General features: G+C 36.8%; 2 pseudogenes; both read right to left on the bottom strand.

Annotated features, from left to right (window-relative positions):
• Positions 1-351: 351 nt before the first annotated feature.
• On the bottom strand, positions 352-11,410 carry LOC149218907 (pyrophosphate-energized vacuolar membrane proton pump-like; annotated as a pseudogene).
• A 95-nt stretch (positions 11,411-11,505) lies between these two features.
• On the bottom strand, positions 11,506-16,933 carry LOC149218908 (putative E3 ubiquitin ligase SUD1 pseudogene; annotated as a pseudogene).
• Positions 16,934-21,120: the final 4,187 nt, after the last annotated feature.

A 21,120-nucleotide genomic window follows, 5' to 3' on the forward strand; every position in this document is an offset into this window, starting at 1 on the left:
CTTGGCTCTTCCCAAGTATTATTGGGTCTGCATAAAAAAAACATTTCTCGAGGCGTTACCCTAGACCCCGGAGGCATGGGGGTTACTCCCCCCCTCCAAACCGCCCAGTACGAGGGGTTGATGCCCCCCCTCCGAGCCCCCCGCTGCACCCGACGCAATGTAACAATAACTAGGGCTAGTTATGGAAGGAATATAACACACCCAATAGGGTTTTGTGTGGTTAGCCAATAAAAAAATCCAAAGAAGACAAGGGTTTTGTGTGGTCAACCCATAACCACGGGTTTCTCGATAGCCAATTAGCAAGTGATTACAATGTGCCAAGTGCCAACAAAGATAAGGGTTTTTTGTGGTTTACCCATAAATATGGGTTTGTGGATGACCCAACCAAGTTGGAAATGACAAGCTTAGAGAAGGGTTTTGTTTGGCTAACCTATAACCATGGGTTTTGTGGATGAATCGAACCCAAGTTCCCATGAAGCAAAAAAAAAGTGCTAACAATAGTGACTCAACATCCATAAGCTTTATCAAAATATTTACTATTTAACTTGATGGTCAAGATGCATCCTTCAATGAATCTCCAATGGTGTCACCAATGATATCAACCTTTTGGGGATCATACCCTTTTGGACCAAGATTTTGAGCATGGTTAGACGCACCAGACTCAATATACATCTTAGCATTGTCCCAAGAACCCCCAGTATTGGAAGCAAAAATTGCAACCCATGTATAAATTTCCCACTAAATATCAATAGATTATGCAATATACTAAAGCAAAATACAAGATCTACTTCTACAACAAACTTGCATAAGCTTAATCGATTTTGAACAAGATCAAATAGAACACATATAACTGAGAATGAAAAAGCAATCACACATGAACACAGAAGAATACTCTGGGGAAAGCCTCACCTAAAAACCCCAATCTCTGTATTATCATACAAGTGGAAAAATGTCTGTATTACACAAAGCTTTAGCTCACAAGCTATCCATCTCTCAATACAATCCCTCTGCTGCTCATAGATAGTCAAAGGCTTCTCACAAACCTTCTCCTCTGCCCTCCAAGCCTCCTATTTCCTTGCGTAGTTTCTCTTGGGGTCCATTGCTTCCACCTGTGTGAATTCACCTCTCACACAACTCACCAAACTCAGAAGTAATTGCGCAATCCTGAAGGAGATAATTTCTTATGCATGGATGAGTTTCCTATATAGGAAAAATCCTCCAACTGATAGTATAATGTCCCTTCCTCTGATCTCAACTGGGTCTCTGACTGAACTGACATGCATGAGTTATTTATGATAGAATATTCAATTATCTGAAGTGCAACAGTTACATGCATGCATGCATTAACTAACTGAACTCGCAATCAGTTCCACAAACTATTGGAACTAATATAACTGGACTTAACTCAGTTAACTGAGCTAACTAATTACAACTCATCCTGATCTCCTTAATCAAGGGATAACTTCCTCAATCAAAGGGGAAACTGTCGCATGTCTTCACGTAGACTTCAAGTTTGATTTTCTACAACTAATTAACTCAAGATGAATTAATTAATTATTTTACAAACAGATGCTAAGATCAAATTTTAATTTTAATTCTCAATTTTAGTTCAGGGACTAACTAAAATTGGAATTTATCCCGAAATGCTATTTATAACAAATCCATTTTTAGCATTTCTATTTTATCATTCCTTGTTGCTATATTCAACGCTGGTACCTAAAATTCTATTTATAGCATTTCTTGTTGCTATTTTCAACACTCCCTCTCAAACACGAAAGACATTCAACTCGAACCCGATCCTAAACCTTTGGAGTTTTTTTCATGCAACACTTCTCCCTAGTGTTGTTGCTCCAACAACTCTAGAAACAAAAAAATATCCAACCTAAATCAGAATGATGCCTTTGTCATCAAAGTCCTTGACTGCTATTGCCTCTGTCGACTAAAACTCTGCACCTCTGTGCTCTTCAGTATCTAACTGCTCTAGCCTCTATCACTTTGATCTCTGACTACATCAATCACATTGATTCTTGTTGTTGCATCTATGTTGATGTTGGTCCTATCTCCCAGCATGCATCCGCACTACACCTCCTCTCATCATGTTGCATCGTGTTACCTAATGCTGCATTGCAACTCAATTACTGAGAAGTAAGTAACTGATCTCCCAATTGACCTCCTTGTTTGGCTAGAAATACCCTCTGATGCTAAAGCTTCCTCTGCTACTCCATCCGCATCTGTCTCTACCCACTCAGCCAGTCCTGCTACTCCTCGTCGGGGCTCCTGTAGCAAGGTCTAATCAAAGAGGTTGGGTACCTCAAAGATCCTGCCCCTATTTCAGCCTTCTTGGGACTGTCACTCCACATCGCCCCACCTCCGACCTGGAGGTATGGATGCGTGTGATACCTCTGCCCACTTGGCTTGAAATTTCCCCTACTGGAGGTCTCTGCATGAGTGGATGTCTCCACTCGATCTCTTCTCAGCTTCTCCAGTTGTGGCTGCTCCACAACCTCCTGAAGTTGCTTCACCAATTGTGGCTCCTTTACAATTGTCTGGGACTTCTTCTGGCACTGCATGTTGAGAGGTAATATACTCTCCCTCTCAACCACCAAGTCTCCATCAATTGCCTTGCTCCTCAAGGCTTTTCATGCATCTTGAACCTCAAGAGTATACAGGTTCTTAACTCGTGAACCGATCTGCTTCACTTGTCTCGTGGTGACGTGTCTAAGGAAAACCTTTCCCTTACTGAAGACTACATCATAGCCTTTGTCTTCCAGCATTGTGATCGATACCAAGTTTTTCTTCAGTCTTGGCACATACTTCACATCTGTCAAGGTAATGTGAGCTCCATGCTCCCTTTGAAAAGCAACTATGCCTACTCCTGAGACACTATACTTTTCATCATTACCCGTCTCTATGAGTATCTGGAGATCTTTCTCCTCCAAGGTATTGAACAAACTCTTATCGCTTGTCATGTGGAATGAAGCTCCATTGTCAAGAAACCAACCACAACCCACCATGGATTAAACCATGCATGCTATGAGGGTGAAATCCAACTAGAACTGTGAGGCCAGTGCCTCACCTTCTAATCCTTCCTTGGATCCCATCTTGGATTTCTTCTGTGGACAATTCGTAGCATAATGGCCCACCTCATGACAATGAAAGCATCACACTTTCAATTTGTCAAACTTCTTCCCACCATGGGAAGAACTAGATTTGGGATGGGACACCTTCCCTTTCCCTTTCCTCACCTTACTTGCTAAGGCTAGATTTTCTTCATCATCTTACTTTGATGAAGATCCATCTCTGGTGCTTCTTCTTATCTCCTCCTGCATCAAATCTGACCAAATTCGTTCCCAATCTGGAAGTTTCTCTCTTCCATTTACCGAATCTTGGTAGCTATGCTAGCTCTTAGAAAGACCGAGGAGTGCAAGACTCACGATGTCATCATCAGTTGTCGTGATCCCTACATTTCCAAGCTCATCCCTACAGGTGGTGAGCTTGTTCAGATATGTAGAGATCGTGTCACCCTTTTCACACTTGATTTTTTGAAGCTTGTCTTTCAGCACCAGCTTCCTCTGATCATTGTTGTTTTGATATAGATCTTTCAATGTTTTCCACATTGAAAATGGTGTCTCCTTCCCATGGAGACTCGAGACTATGTGGTCTCGAACTCCCTCTAGAAGAATTCTCCTCGCTCTAGCCACACATTTCTTCCATTCCGCCAATTCTGTAGCATTAGCTGCTGCTGGCTTGGGGACTTCTTGATCAATGAAGTCCTTCAAACCATTGTCCTCTAATACTACTTCCATGTGATCCTTCCAGGCTATATAATTCAAGCTGCCATCAAGGGCATACTCGAGTCTTAAACCATTGAACGCCATTGGTGAAATTTGAGATGTGATAAGAATTCGAATTCTATAATTAGGAACTTCAAACTTCAAACTTCTCCCTTCTTTGTATATTATTCTTCGCTTTGATCACCTTTGCTCTGATACCATGTAGAAATTTCCCATTGTAGATCAACAGATTATGCAATATACTAAAGCAAAATACAAGATCTACTTCTACAACAAACTTGCGGAAGCTTAATCGATTTTGAGCAAGATCAAATAGAACACATATAACTGAGACTGAGAAAACAATCACACATGAACATAGAAGAATACTCTGGGGAAAGCCTAAGATAAAAATCCCGATCTCTGTATTATCATACAAGTGGAAAAATGTTTGGATTACACAAAGCTTTAGCTCACAAGCTATCCATCTCTCAGTACAATCCCTCTGCTACTTATAGATAGTCAAAAGCCTCTCACAAACCTTCTCCTCTGCCCTCCAAGCCTCCTATTTCCTTGCGCATTTTCTCCTGGGGTCCAATGCTGCCACCTGTGTGAATTCACCTCTCACACAACTCACCAAACTCAGAAGTAATTGCGCAATCCTAAAGGAGATAATTCCTTCTGCATAGATGAGTTTCCTATATAGCAAAAATCCTCCAACTGATAGTACACTGTCCCTTCCTCTAATCTCAGCTGGGTCTCTGACTGAACTGACATGCATGAGTTATTTATGAGAGAATATTCAGTTATCTAAAGTGCAGCAGTTACATGCATGCATGCATTAACTAACCGAACTCAAAATGAGTTCCATAAACTATTGGAACTAATCTAACTGGACTTAACTGAGTTAACTGAGCTAACTAATTACAACTCAAAGTAAAACTCATGTTGATCTCCTTAATCAAGGGATAACTTCCTCAATCAAAGGGGAAACTGTTGCATGTCTTCACATAGACTTCATGTTTGATTTTCTACAACTAATTAACTCAAGATGAATTAATTAATTATTTTACAAATAGCTGTTAAGATAAAATTCGAATTTTAATTCTCAATTTTAGTTCAAGGACTAACTAAAATTGGAGTCTATCCCGAAATGCTATTTATAGCAAAGCTATTTTTAGAATTTCTATTTTATCATTCCTTGTTGCTATCTCCAACACTGGCACCTGAAATGCTATTTATAGCATTTCTATTTTTAACATTTCTTGTTGCTATTTTCAACAACCTACACACTAGATACAAGAGCACCGACAAGGACCCATGATAGAGTTTCCACACTAAATAAAGAACCTACAATGATAGGTATAAGCATCATAAGGAAACTGAGAGGAATAACATCCTTTAGAGACGAATTAGGTTATATCTTCACACAAGTTCCATAATATGGATTAGCATGACCTTTCATCAGACCAAGGATGGTGTTGAATGACCTTCTAACCTCTTCAACCATTTTCAGGGTTGCACTACCAACACTTTTCCTTGTCATTGTAGAGAACCAATAAGGAAGAATTTCCACAAAAGTTAAACAAATGAACACTTTGGGTGTCAAGACATCCACAATTTGAATTGCAACACAACAAACAAAGGCTACAAACAATGCAATTTTTACCAGTGCAGTTGAACTAATAAGAAAACTGCTATGCAAAAAAATCAATAACTTTGTAATTATAGGTTAATTAGGAAAAAGGGCATGATCAAAGATCATGCCCTTTCACCAAGAGGCACCCGAGGTGGTATATAAGCTAGGGGCTCTCCTATGTAACATCATCATTCAAGTTATTAATAAAAAATATATGTTTTCTATCAATGAATGGGTTGTTCACTCCATCTGGTATCAGAGCATACGATCTTCTCGCCTGTGTTTTCGTTATGCTAGAGTTTCATTGTATTCAATTTCTCCTTGTCCGCTGCATCGAAACAATCAACCCTACCACACCCCGATGTCCTGACCTTGCTGTCTAACACCCCTACCACCTGTGCGTTGTGCCACTATTATTCCACCACATCCCCAGTTACACCATCTCCGCCATGCATCCACAAACCTGATCTGTGCAACCTTGCGATCGTCAAATTCATTCCTTGCTTGCCTGACCACGTAGCTCTACCAATTGACTAATTTGTTGAAGCCACCGATTTGACCACTGCCTTCAGATTCCTTTTTCAAAGTGGTTCAATGGTTTTCATATAATCTATACATATATTAATTACTATATAGTTTTAATATTAATTTTTATATGATTTATAACTATATAATAATTAATATTTAAATAACTATATATGTTAATTAATATTTACTTATAAATAAAGTAATATATATATATATATATATATATATATATATATATATATATATATATATATATATATATATATATATATATATATGGGTCAAGTTAATAAAATAAATAAATAAAGTTGGATAAATATACACCCCCACATACCCGATCAATATCGATGGTTGATTTTAATAAAAAATTGATAGATCTTGAGACTAAGGTCACCAGGCACACTGAAAAAACCGAGGAGCTCCAGAATACAATGAAAAAAATAGAAAATCAAATCGAGCGAAATCATAACAAATTTAAAAAGGATCATGTAATCCTTTCAGATAATGTGGATCGAAACCACAATGCAACATCAATAGCTCATGATCAAGCAATGGCGATGTTGAACTATATTTTTGAAATGCTTAAAATTACACTTAATCAAATACCCCAGAATAATGAAGCTACGCAACATCCAAATTTTTCATATACATCAAAATCATCAGACCCACATAAGATCCTTGAGTCTCCAAACTCATCTTCCATGCCCAATCAAAAAAATAGTGACACAATTTTTCAAAATATGCAGCTCTAGAATCAATACCCAAATATGCAGATCTTGAATCAATACCCCTTCTTCACCCCACCAGTTACGATATATCAACGAATAGTAAAACTTGAGCTCTCCAAATTTGATGATAATGAGAAATACAATGTTGCATGATTCAAGTAGAAGAATATTTCAAGATTTACTTTATTGAAAATGATGATGAAAAGATCAAGCATGCATCCATGCAAATGGAAGGTGAAGCACATAATTGGTATATGTTGTGGAATAAAACGACACATGCTATCGGTTGGAAGATATTTAAAAATGCATTCTTTAAGAGGTTCCAAGTTGTCAAAGAAGAAGAGTTATTCACAACACTCACTAGGCTGCAACAAAAAGGAGTAATGGACGAACACACTAGAGAATGGGAAACTCTAGCTACACGAGTACCTGGGTTGTTATAACTAGACTTAAAACACATCTCCAGGCTGAGATTAAGCTTCATGACATCACTTCTATAGAAGAAGCAAGACAGAAAGAAAAAGATGTAGAAAAGAAGGTCGAAAGGATATAATGGCCAAAAGTTAAAAGAGTATACTTGAGACGAAGATTTTCGAAACTGCTAACACGAAAAATACAAAATATGTTCAACCACATCTTCGTGAAGGAGAAAAAACTAATTTGGAAATGCAAATAATGAAAGAAGATAAGTGTAAATGTTGTGGCGAAAAAAGGATTCTAAAAATAAATGTGCTAAAGGGAAAGAGACCAAGAATCTGTATACATGTGAAGCAACCAATGATTTAGACAGTGAAGAATCAAAAGTAGAATTTGAAGACTCTCAACAATTTTCTCCATAATCAGATAATGAGAACATTCTGTAAGTGTCATTATCAGCCATGAAAACATTAAAGTTAAAAGGACATATAAAAAAAATGTAATGTTTCTAATAGATATGGGAAACACCCACAACATTTTGGACTCCAATATGGTGAAAAGGCTCAACATTTTCGCATATCCCATGGCCAACATGAAGGTGATGGTAGCTAACAGAAAGAAAATTGAAAAAGTAGGGAAATGCCATAAAGTCAAATTATAGATTCAGGACTACAATCTAGAATATTCATTCTACATTGTACCATTAGGAGAAGTGTATGTGGTCTGAGATATCCAATGGATACAAACCCTAGGCATTTACTCTACCAACCACCAAAATCAATTTATAAAGTTTAAATGGGAAGGGAAATAATACAAGCTATTTGGGTTCCAACCCCCTCAAAATCATATTGTATCATCATCCCAGATGATGAAGCTAATCCGGAAAGGAGCACCATCATATGTTGTGTAGTGTAATCATATAGAGATGGTAACACCAAGATTAGTTAAAGAAGAAACACCTGAAGTTCAAGAACTACCACATGAAGTTCAAAAACTGATCCAAAAACAAAAAAAGGTGTTCCAAGATATTCCTATGAAGATTCCACCTGAAAGAGAAATTGAGCACATAAACAATGTCAAATCAGGGTCAAATCCTGTCAACATTAAGTTGTATACGTATCCACACCACCAAAAAACTGAAATTGAAAGATTAGTCCAAGATCTTTTAAAGTGTGGAATCATCCCAAAATGTAGAATCCATACGCTACTCCAGTGGTTTTAATTTGAAAGAAGGATGGGTCCTTTAGGCTGTGTGTAGATTATTGAGGACTAAAAAAGGTAATGATTAAGAATAATTTTTTCGATCCCCTTTATAGATGAAATACTATATGAACTTCAAGGAGCCCAATACTTCTCAAAATTGGACTTGAGATTGAGATACTACCATATCAGAATAAGGCTACAGGACATAGCAAAGACTGTTTTTCGAACACATGAAGGTCATTATGAATTTAAGGTAATTCCCTTCGAATTAACTAATTCTCCAACAACCTTCCAATTCACCATGAATGAGGTATTTCATCTGTATCTAAGGAAGTTTGTGTTATTGTTCTTTGACAATATTATAATCTATAGTAAAACATGGAAAGAGCATCTACAACATCTGGAGCAAGTTCTCACTATATTAGAAGAACATCAGTTCTATGCAAAGATGTCCAAGTGCACCTTTGGAAAAGAAGAGGTAGAGTACCTCAGACACATAATATCCAAGGAAGAAGTAAAAGTAGATCCTAATAAGAACAAGGCGATAAAAGAATGACCCAGACCAAATAATATCTCCAAATTAAGAGGATTCTTAGGATTGATTGGATACTATCGAAGGTTTATTCGAAATTAGGTTCATGTAACTGCACCCCTAACAAATATATTGAAAAATAACTCCTTTCAATGGGACGATAGGGTAGAAAAATGTTTTGAAGACTTAAAGGAAATCATGTCCAAGGCACCTATATTAGAAAATCCATATTTTTCAAAGCATTTTGTAATTGAATGTGACGCTTCAGGTTTTAGCCTAGGAATAATATTGATGCAGGAAGGTCATCTAGTAGAATTTGAGAGCAGGAATCTCAACAAGCGAGAATGTATCAAGTATACATACAATAATGAAATGCTCACCATTATGCATGCATTAGCTAAGAGGAGGAAATATCTCTTGGGAATTAAGTTCTTAATACGAACAAACCATAGTAGTCTTCAACACCTTCTGCAACAGAAAAAGATATCTACAGAACAACAAAAGTGGATCGAAAAAAATTTCACCTTCAACATGGATATATTACATAATAAAGGGAAAGGAAACGTAGTAGAAGATGCTCTATCCAGGAAAGATGAAGAATCATCATTACTTGCAATTTTAGTTGTCATCTGAGAATGGCTTAATGAAATTCAAAGAGAGTATGCAAAATATCCAAAAACAAGTGTTATAATAAATAACCCTCCTCAGAATTCAAAATTTTAATGGACAAATGTTATTTTGTGGTACAAGAGAAGAATTTACCGAAGTCCAAATTCCAAATTTAAAGCCAAAGTTCTCTAAGAGTCCCATGATTCACTATCATCTAGACATGTAGGTTTCTTTAAAACCTACTGTAATGCACACCAATCATTCTTTTGGAAGGGAATCAATAATGATATTAAAAATATGTGGCAAAATGTGATAAATGACAGAAAAATAAAAGTGAAAATGTTATGACCCCCAGACTGATCCATCCCTTAAATATTCCAAATCAGAAGTGTGAAGACATATCAATGGACTTTATTGAAGGATTACCCATGTTTGATGGCAAGGAAAAAATTCTCATAGTAGTCAACAGACTCACCAAGTATGCACACTTCACGAGAATGAGGAAATCATACTCAATAAAATAAATTGCCGAGATCTTTTTCAAGAATGTCTACAAACTACATGGGTTTCCCAAGGTCATTAGTAGCGTTAGAGACGCTGAATTCAAAGGTAATTTTTGGAAGGAAAATTTCAAACATATAGGAACCTACCTCAACATGAGTTCATCATAGCATCCTCAAGCATATGTTCAAACATAAGTTGTCAATAAATGTTTAGAAACCTACCTACGTTGTTATGCAACAAAGAAACAAAATAAGTGGGCTCAATGGTTATATCTCAGTGAATGGTGGTACAATTCTACTTACCACACTTAAAGAAAAATGACCCCATTTCAATATTTTCATGGTTACGAAACTAATAAATGGAAGGACCTTGCCATTATCAAGACAAAACTTCTAGCAATTAAAGATCAGTTAGAAGAAACACGAAAAGTATTCCAAGTACTAAAAGAAAATCTGAATATTGCAAGAAATCATATGAAGTAGTAGGCTGACCAAAACAAAAGAGAAAGAGAATTTGAAGTTGGAGAATGGGTATTTGTTAAAATTGAGCCTTACAAGCAATTGTCCTTCAAACATAAGGGAAAAAACAAATTGGCACCAAGATTCTATGGACCGTGCTAGATTAACAAAAATATCAACCAAGTAGCATACAATTTAAATCTTCCTAATAAAAGTCATGTTCACAACGTCTTCCATGTCTCTTGCCTTAGAAAAGCACTTGGAAAACACCAAGTGGAACATACAACACTTCTGACATTAGATGATAAAGGAAATATCATTTTAGAACCATAAGGTATCATCTCCACTAGGGAAAAGAAGTTTCAATCATGAATAATCAAAGAATAACTTATTAAGTGGAAAGATCTACAAGAAGAAGAAGCTTCCTAGGAGACAAAAGTGTTTTGTAAGCAACACCCATCATTACGTATTCTTTGAGGACAAAGCATATTTTCGAGAGGGAGACAATGTCATGTAAAAATACAATAACTTTATAATGATAGGTTAATTGGGAAAAAGGGCACGATCACAGATCATGCCCTTTCACCAAGAGGCACCCGAGGCGGTATATAAGCGAGGGGCTCTCCTATGTAACATCATCATTCAAGTTATTAATAAAAAATATATGTTTTATATCAATTAATGGGTTGATCGTTCCAAAAATACTTGCTAGTAGTGATAGTAGTGTTTCTATATGCATCAAGGGAGTAAATCCTTTCACTTATCCTATGACTCATGCTAGCCATCTAAGTAATTCCACCAGCATTTTCGTTAATGGGACCATATGCATAAATGAAAAATATCGTTGCAATTGTACTAAGCATGCCTAAAGTAGCTACTGCAATACCATACATGGCAGCAAAACTAAAACTGACAAAAATTCTTACTGCAATTGCAAATATGGAAATACTAACAGATTTGTATCCCAAATCCAACCCAAATATAAAATTAATTTCCTCTTCCACAATGCCAACATTCATCACTACAATGGAGATAATAAGCGTATTTTTCAATCAAGGCTCAATTTCCTTCACAACCTTGATCTCAAACATGTCAGTTGCAAACAACATCTAGACTATGAAAATCGATAAACTGTAGAATTTACAATAAGAGAGTATCCAAAAAGAGGAAACACACCATGAGCAAAGACATATTGCATAGATAGTGCTATAATTTTTTTTGAGTATTGGTGACAGAATTTTGCGAAGCACCCATAATCCATGTAAGAGAGAAAACACATATGATTTAACTTGCTCAAACTTTATTTTCCATCTGTAATCTATAATGGGTGCCATTTGACCCAACAATACCATTTTCATCCATTTTTTTTTAGAAATATAAGCCCAAAAGCCCAATCCCAAGAAGAAACACATGACTTTCATCCACAGGAACTTGCGAAGGGACTACGACCACCAGATCGAACAACATTCTGATAAAAACATGTATCACGACAGTCCATAATGATAGAAGAATGACAACTTTTAAGAACTATTATAGACCATTTTGTGAACTGCATTAAAATAAATATGAAGTTGTGAACTCTCAAATAGTTTACTAAATATACAACTGCAACCTTCACAACCCATATGAGATAACATTCGATATTTAAGGCATGCATATCATTACACTTATGCCATGGGTAATCAGAAGTGGTGGAATTCAAGAAAACATTGCCCGCCTTAGAGAAATTGGTATCACAAACATTGTTGAGTTAAACCAGAGCATGGTTAACCATGCCCCAAATAGCGGCAATACAATGCAGATAGAAAATTTATATTCTTTTGAATCATCTTTCTCATCTCCATCATTCTCTTCAAAAGTCACAGCCTCATTTTCATGCACCATCGTCCCAACAATACCAACAAGAAGTGATAATCTATGGCAATTATGATCTTGGAAAGTTGACGACGAACATCTTGTAACCTTCCTTGTATTGTTTATTTACTATTCAAACCATCTTGACCATTCTCTCCTTGAGGACTCGGTAAAAGGAAGTTAGATAATCCAAGCATCCAACCATAACAAAAAACCAATGGAAAATAATAGTCTAAAAGTTTCCCATGGCTTGAAGTGGTAAATGGAAAATGGAATACGTATATAAAACAAAAGCATGTCTACTAGGATCTCTATAAATGGATCTGACATCGATGTATCCAAAGGGTATAGTGAAGGTGGAGAAAAACATTGTGATATTGCTTGGTAGGAATATCAGCGAGACAATCAAGCTTCCGTAAACCGCAACAAACAAAATGACCCTTCATGCATGTTTTAAGATCTCAAAATGGATTATAATCTGGATCAGCAGGATATATGAGAAAGTATAAGACACTAGGAAAAAGTAACTCTTGAAGAAGGCTGAAAAAGATGCTTATTTGTAACATATACACAATGTTTATTGATAACACAGACCCTATATGCATTGATCACCAAATCATCCAGCTTGGATCAAAACCTGCTTCAAACCCTAGTTTCCATTGAGTCATAACTCGCTCTATTATCACTGATCCAGATCGTGAGAGGAAGGAGGACAAATATCACCACAATACATAGAAAATAAAATAAAAAGAATAAGATAACACTCAACTCTTTATTAATGGAATGAAAAAACATTTTACATCTACTTCATGGAGTCCTCCATGTCTTTTTGAAAGGTGAGGTCCATTATTTATAGTATTTTCAGTGCCTCCATGAGATACATCATTAAATACATGGGTAAATACCATGGGTAAAAACTATGGGTGGATACCACTTTCCATTGGGATAAAAATGGACTGAGATTTTTATTACAACAATAATAATTCTATTACATTCACTCACTCCTTTTTACTCACACCGTTTTAAAAATAAATTTCATTACAATATCATGGGCCCAATACCATGGCTGACGACAACTCTTACTTTTATTTGGTATCGCACCTAACAATCTTCCGCTTGAGACCAAATGGAAGCTTGCCCGAATATTTTTGAGATTTTTTATCTCTCCTCACACCAATCCTTTCCCAAGAAACCTTTCATCATGTTGGTGTTACTCCAACCAAGGTTATACAAATCTCTTGCTTATTCCTTATTAAAATATTTTTCAACACTTTACGAATCCAATGATATCGAACATCAATGTACTTTTTCTTAGAATGATATGCTTGACTTTTTTCTAAATGAATGACACTCTGACTGTCACAATCAAACACATATTTGACTTGTTTCATACCTATCTCTCCTTATATTTGTTGCATCCACAATATATTAGATTTTAGACTTCTGTGGGAGTTTTTTGATTCATGATCCGGATTAACCACAGTTCTTAGTTCATTCTGCCAACGTTTCAAACCCCAAAGGGGGTCCATCATCAGGACAAATAGAAAGAATAGGAATGAGAGATTATTGAGAGAGAAGAGAATGCGACCTGGAAATAAATACAAGAACCCTAAATTCATAGATAAAGGCCGACATATGATTTAACATAGTTAATATAAATTAATAATATGATTTATATAATTAATATAATAATCAATATAAATTAATTTTAATTTTAATTTTATAATAATTTATATAATTAATATAATAATAATATAAATTTGCTTTAATTGTTTTAATTTATTCTTTTCCTTTAATTAGATCAGGATTTTATTATTTAATTTTTTATGAATAAAATTTTTATCATAAAATATTAATTATTAAATTATAAATAAATAAAAATTTTAAAAACTTATATTATAATTTATTTATATTAATTAATATATAACTAAATTAATTAATTAATTTATATTAATTAATATATAACTAAATTATATCTAATTATATTAATATATTTATAAAAATATCCAATATATATAAATTATATTTATTTAATTTTAATTTAATTTAATTTTAATATCCACAATATATTTTTGCAAACTTTTGTGTGAGCTATGTGTTTTCCCTCAGTTGTGGAGAGGGCTACTAATTTCTATAATATAGACATCCAAGACATTATTGCTCCTGCAAAATTATATAAATAGCTAGTGGTGGACTTTCTAGTATCCACATATCTATCCATATTTGCATATGTATAACCTTCAAGAACAAAATTATTATTTTCAAAACATAAACAATAACTACTAGTACCCTTGAGATACCTAAAAATCCACTTATCACTTTCCAATATTGTTTGTCTGGATTTGCAAGGAACCTTCTCACTACTCCCATTTAATGTGTAATATCTGGACAGGTACATACCATGGCATACATCAAGCTACCAACTATTGAAGCATAAGGGATTTTACTCATTTTCTCCTTCTTCTTCTCATCATAAGGGCACAAATCAACACAAGTTTGAAGTGTGATGCTAGGGCTATACCAACTAGTGTGGCATCCTTCATATTGAACATATATAGCACCTTATCAATACATTTTTCTTGTGACAATCACATTTTTTTCTTTTCTTTCTGTCACATATGATCCTCATGCCCAATATTTGTTATGATGGACCTAAATATTTCATTGCATATTGACTGCTCAAATCTTTCTTCAACCTATTCATCATGTTCTTATCATGTCCAACTATTAACATATCATCCACACACAACAATAGTATAATATTTCTTTTCATACCTCTTGACGTAGACACAATGATCCACCTCTAGCCTCTTGAAGCCATGCTCCAACATAAATTAATCAAATTTCTTGTACCATTGGCAAGGTGCCTACTTCAACCCATAAAGGCTCCTTCAACCTGTAGACAAGGTTCTTTTTACCTGTTCCATATAAATTTTCTCCTTCAATTATCCATGAAGGAAAGTTGGCATCACATCTAATTATTCACATTTCAAGTCTAAAGCAAAAACAATACGAAGGATAACTCTTACGGGTGACATTTTAACAAAAGGTGAAAAAAATTCTATAAAGTCAATACCTTATTCTCAAGCAAATCCCTTCACCACCATCCTTGCTTTGTATCTTTCCTTCTTCCCCTCACCCTCATGTTTAATCATGTGAACCTATTTGTTGTGCAGGGCATTTCTTCCATTCCGAAGCTTCACTAACTCCAAAGTTTTATTTTCCAAAAAAGGCTCCATTTCTTCCTCCATTGCTTTCTTCCACTTTTTGCTTGTTTCCATTTCAGAAGCTTCCTAAAAATAATGAGGTTCACTTTCATGAGTTAGAAAAATATGATTTGAGGGTGAATAGCTTTGTGATGGCTTATGAGGCCTGTTAGTCCTATGAACCAATTCTGGTGGTGTGTTTTCTAGTTTAATATTTTGTAATGGTTGCAATAAGTTTTCTTCTTGTTTTCCATTATTTTCCACTTGATGTCTATCTTGTTCTTGAATTTGTTGCCTAGATTCATGCTCAAATCCAACTTTGATATTCATTAGGGTATGATACCAATTGTTAGGATCATAAAACACCTAAATAAGTGGTGGTGTCTAAAGAGACCGTTGCTGGGATCCCACTGATCATGAGGATTAGTTTACCTAGAGTCTTTTTGCCTTTAAATAAGTTATATTCCACATGAATAGCATAGGAAAAACCATGGGTTCTCATAAAATTGAGGCTTGAAAACTACTGGTAACTTGACCGAGTCAAGTTTACCCAAACCACCCTAATATGATTATTATATTTTCTATAGAGATTAGAAAATAAATCAACCTATATTCAAAAATTACATTAAATCAAGTCCAAAATATTTACATAAACAACCAATATATAAATTTAAAACAATAACCCCTTGTATAATCCATTGTGTATATATATATATATATATATATATATATATATATATATATATATATATATATCTATATATATATCTATATATATGTATGTATGTATATATATATATATATATCTATATATATATCTATATATATATATATATATATCTATATATATATTGTAAACTTGGCAGATCTCTATTTATATTCCTTTTTCAAAAACTTTTATCAACCATTTGCTCCAGGTGGCTTACCTGCCTGAAGGAAACCAGATAACCACCTGTCAGCATTAAACCCTGTCCAAAACTTAAAGAGGTTTATTGCTATCCATCTAACATCACAGTTTTGACTGTCTATACTGTTGTTCCTGGAACGTAATTTAAACTTAAACATGTAAATGCATTTCATCAAAAAGAAAAAAGACTTTGCTATCACACTAGATCTCTGTTTCAATCCTCATCCGAGGATATTACTAGGGATGGCGCCTTGGCACTTGATCCTGGCATCTCGCTCCTCTACTCTATTCTCCACTTCAAGTCTTTGAGAGTCTGTTCAATTCTACCCAGGGCCAGATTGTTTTGGTAGGTCTGGATCTGAATTGTCGCTATCTCCCTGAGTAGTTCCACCTTGACTGGGTCCTTTTCCTTGTTCTTCTCCTACTCCTTTGCTCCTTCGTCTACCATTTTCTCTCGATGCAGTGTCATAGCCCGTGCCACCACATTTTTCATTACCCAGTACTGTTGGATAGTCTGCCTGAATAAGGAATGTCTTCCCCGAGTGTTCCCCGGGTCCAGCACCATACTTTCCCATTCTTCCATGGGGATATCCCGGTGCTTGATACTGTCATTTAATTCTCTCTCCCAACTTGCTATCTGGGCTCTAATGTCCAGTGGATTCCTAACCATGTAGGCATCGATGATTTTCTTCATTTGTTCTCCACCTGGTTTCCTACCTCTTTTCTTTGTCGTTCCACTTGTGCCTTCCTCCATTTTAGTTACTCACTGTCCTTTCCTAGGGGCCATTTTGTTCTTTGTCTGGATGAAGCTGTCTTTTTCCTGATGTTCTCTGTTCCGTTCACTGTCCTTTTTCGAGTATGTTACTATACCAACTTTCTGATCTGTTTCGTCTTCCTTCGACCGCCCACGTCTTCTCTCTTCTGCCACCTTCCTTCTCGTCAGCTTTGCTCGTCTTTGTTTGCATGCAATTTGTTGTATTCTTATTTTCGTTGATTTTTATCCCTCTCTTCCTCCTGTCCCTTGTCTTAACTACCACTTATCGAGCTTTTTTACAGGCACGGATCCCTTCACCTTTGTCTCGGGATGCTGCCCTTTCGTCCTTTCTACCGTTGCCTCTCATTAATCCCCACTTTCTCCCGGCTGCTCTTGCCGTGTTATGATTGTCCTTGTTCTGCCACTTGGTGTCATACTTATGCCCGCCCGCCTGCTCTCTGCCCTACCCTCCTCACTGTCATTCTCATCCGTCACCTCCCCCGTACTCTCGGGAGGTGTACCTTCTCTGCCCTGCTCCATCATCTGCCAGATTGCCTGTCTACTCACTTCATTCCCCGCATTTGTCCTTTCCCTCGTCTGTCCTCTTCCTTCCCTTTCCTGGCCACTCCTCCCCGGTCGCGCTAGATTTTCTATGGTATTCTTATCTCTTGCTTTGTATTTTTCGAGAAGTTGCTTCAAGTTTTCCATCTCCTCCGTCTGCATTAGCTTGGCCGCACTTGTATCCAGCGGCCTTCCTCTATTCCTACAACCCCAATTCGCCAGACTGTCAGCTGGTTCATTTCCCTTTCTTCTCACATGGGTGGGAAGGATGTAGGCTAGCTGTTTTAGTAGTTTTCTTATCTCCTTCACCAACCAGGTGGTTCTCCAGCTACTACTAATTTTTTCCGCTGGTGTTCCTTGCTGAAGCTGCTTGACTATGTCCACTACTAGTTTCGCGTCTCCTTCTACCTGAAGCTTGTGGTATTCCTCTCGTATGGAAATTTCTAGCCCTCTTTTCAAAGCATGAAGCTCTGCTTCATTATTTGTTGCATGGCCACAGTCCATCGCGTAGATCCTGAGTGTCGTTCCCCTGTCGTCTCTGAATACTCCACCAATCCCTGCTTCTCCTGGGTTTCCTTTCGCAGCCCTGTCAAAATTCAACTTGATGAACCCCTGTTGAGGATTTCTATAGTGATTAACCTCTTCCACCTCATTATTGTGATGTTTCCTTACTATCATGTTTGTCATATTAGGCTTTATTTGTAGTCATGTCATTATTCTTGTCTCTGTTTGATCTGTTTTTCAATCCTCCTTGTACCACCTCTCTGTGAGGATGGTCTCTCTTATATTCTGGATGATTTGGTTCCATATCTCATTCTTTGCTCTTCCATCCTCCTTGAAGATCAAGTGGTTCCTCTCTTTCCATATGTTCCACAAGATGAATCCTAAAGATAGGTTCCACGCTCTATTCAGGATTGGGTTCTGGTAAGGTTTGTTTCTCCAATTTTCAATCGTTATTTTCATGTTGTTTATGTCTCTGTCACTGATTTCAAAGAGTTGCTGATGCTGTCTCCATAGGTTGCTGCTGACCATGCATTCATTGGTTAGATGTTCCATGGTTTCTTCCTGTTCTTGACAGAGGGCGCATCGCGATGGGCCGTGCGTTCCTTTTTTCCTTAGCTGGTCCCATGTTAGCGCTCTCCCATGGCTCAGTATCTAGGTAAAGAATGTCACCTTCGGCCATGTTTTCATTTTCCATATGTTTTCCCATTTTTTTGTTTCTGTGTGTTTGTTGTATCCTGCTTTTAAATAGTATCCCTCTACTATTGTGAACATACCTTTGATTCTGTTTCCCCACCTTAGTGTGTCCATCCCTTCTTTAACCTCTACTTTTCTTGATTCCATTTCCTTTTCATATATTTCCCAGTTAGCTTCTGCAAGTGCTTCTTTCCAATTTTCCTTTTGTTTCCACTTCCCCCAAAAACTATTTGACTCTAAGCTCTAGTAGTTATGTACTGTGTCGCCCTCTGTTTGGATGGTGAACTGATATATCTCTTGGAGTAGGGGTTGTTGGTTAAGTTTTTCTCTCTGTTGCCACACCTCTTCCTATAATTTCACTTTGTCCCCTTCTCTTACTTCCCAAAAGCTATGCTCACTGATCAATTCCTTGTTGGCTCTTGCCAAGTTCCAGATTGTCAAACCCTTCCTCTCAGTTTGGCTTCTCAATTTATCTTCTGGGGACCTAGGAGTCTCATATTTTTTCTCCCACTGTTTTTTCCATAGGTCGTCGCCTCCCTATATCCAGCGCCACCACAAATTTTCCCCCATTACCTGGTTTAGGATGTATGGGTCTCTCCAGCCTAATCCTCCTTCTTTTAGTGATTTACTTAACCAATTCCAGGATAGCAGCGCCCATTTTTTTATCTTACTTGACCCTTGCCAAAGGAATTTTTTAAACGTATCTACCATTTTCTGGCAGATTGTTTTGGGTGCAGCTTGGCTGTTCAGTTGATAAATCGTTATGGATTGGAGCATCGATTTGAGTAGGATTATGCAGCTTGGGATGTTCAGTGCCCTGAATGTCCAGTTTTGCATTCTCTTTTGCATCTTGCCTATCAGGATTCCCCAATTAGCCACTCTGTTTTGTTGGTCGTTTAACAAGATGCCTAAGTACTTTGTAGGGAATTTCCCGACTCTGAAACCCATGGTTCTTGCCAGGAAATCTTGGGAGGAAGCTTGGGTATTGAAGAAATAAATTTCCGATTTTTCTTTACTTATTTCTGTCCCCGAGGCCTTAGTGAATTCTGTGAGAATTTCCATTATTTGTTTTGCTTCTTTGAGTGTTGCTTGACCATATAACATAACATCATCAACAAATTGTTGGTGGGTTAGAGGTAGGTCATTTCCCCATAGTCGTAATCCCTTCAGTTGTCTGCTATGCACTTTAGCTTTTATTAGTCTTCCTAGTCCGTCCACTGCAAGGATGAACAAGAATGGGGATAACGGGTCTCCCTGCCTGAGTCCTCTGGTTGGATTGAAGGCTTCTGTTGGTGACCCATTTAATAGTATTGACATAACTGGCATGTTGATCATTGACATTACCCAGTTTACCCACCTGTCCTCAAAGTTGTATGCCTTTAGGATTTGTTGGAGGTATCCCCAACTAAGTCTGTCATACGCTTTAGCTAGGTCTAGTTTTATCAACATCCCTTTGGTTTTTGAATTCTTCAATGAGTGGATTGCTTCTTGTGCTACTACTATGCCATCAATTATCTGTCTGCCTTTGACAAACCCTGTTTGTTCCTGGGATATCAGTTCTGGTAGTATTGGTTTTAGTCTATTCACCATTATAGTGGTTAGAATCTTATATATGACGTTGCAGAGAGCTATCGGCTGGAACACTTGTGTTTCTTCTAAGTTATCTGTCTTTGGTATCAGAGCTAGGAAGGTAGAATTTAAGGCCAGGTGCATTCTTTTGGTGCGTCGGGACTCTTCTATTGCATTTACTATATCTTGACTCATGAAGTTCCACGTGGCTTGATAGAATTTTGCAGTGAATCCATCCGGCACAGGTGCTTTATTCTTTGCCATCTTCTTTATTACCTCTTCCACCTCTTCTTTCGTTATTACCCTTAGGAGTGCCAAGTTCTAGTCTCTAGTCACCAATTTAGGGATATGTTGACTGAGTCTTTCAATGTCAGCCTCCCTTCTGATATTGGGTTCTGTCAGGATCTCTTTGAAATGTTGTACCATCAAATTTTCCATTTCTTCTCTTTGTATTATCCTATTGCCCTGGTTGTCTTTTAGGGAGAATATTTTGTTTTACTGTCGGTGTTGCAGCATTGCCTTATGGAAGAATTTTGTGTTTCTCTCCCCTTCTTTTAGCCATTGGATTCTCGATTTTTGTTTCCATAAGATTTCCTCTTGTTTTCTTCTTTCCTCCAGTTTATTTAGCACCAATCCTTCTTCTTCTGCCAATTCTTCACTTCTCCCTTCATCTATGATTTT

This window comes from Pinus tabuliformis, chromosome Q, assembly GCF_031772625.1.
Source record: "Pinus tabuliformis cultivar Carrire ecotype Pingquan chromosome Q, CPIR1, whole genome shotgun sequence".
Classification (NCBI taxonomy): Eukaryota; Viridiplantae; Streptophyta; class Pinopsida; order Pinales; family Pinaceae; genus Pinus; species Pinus tabuliformis.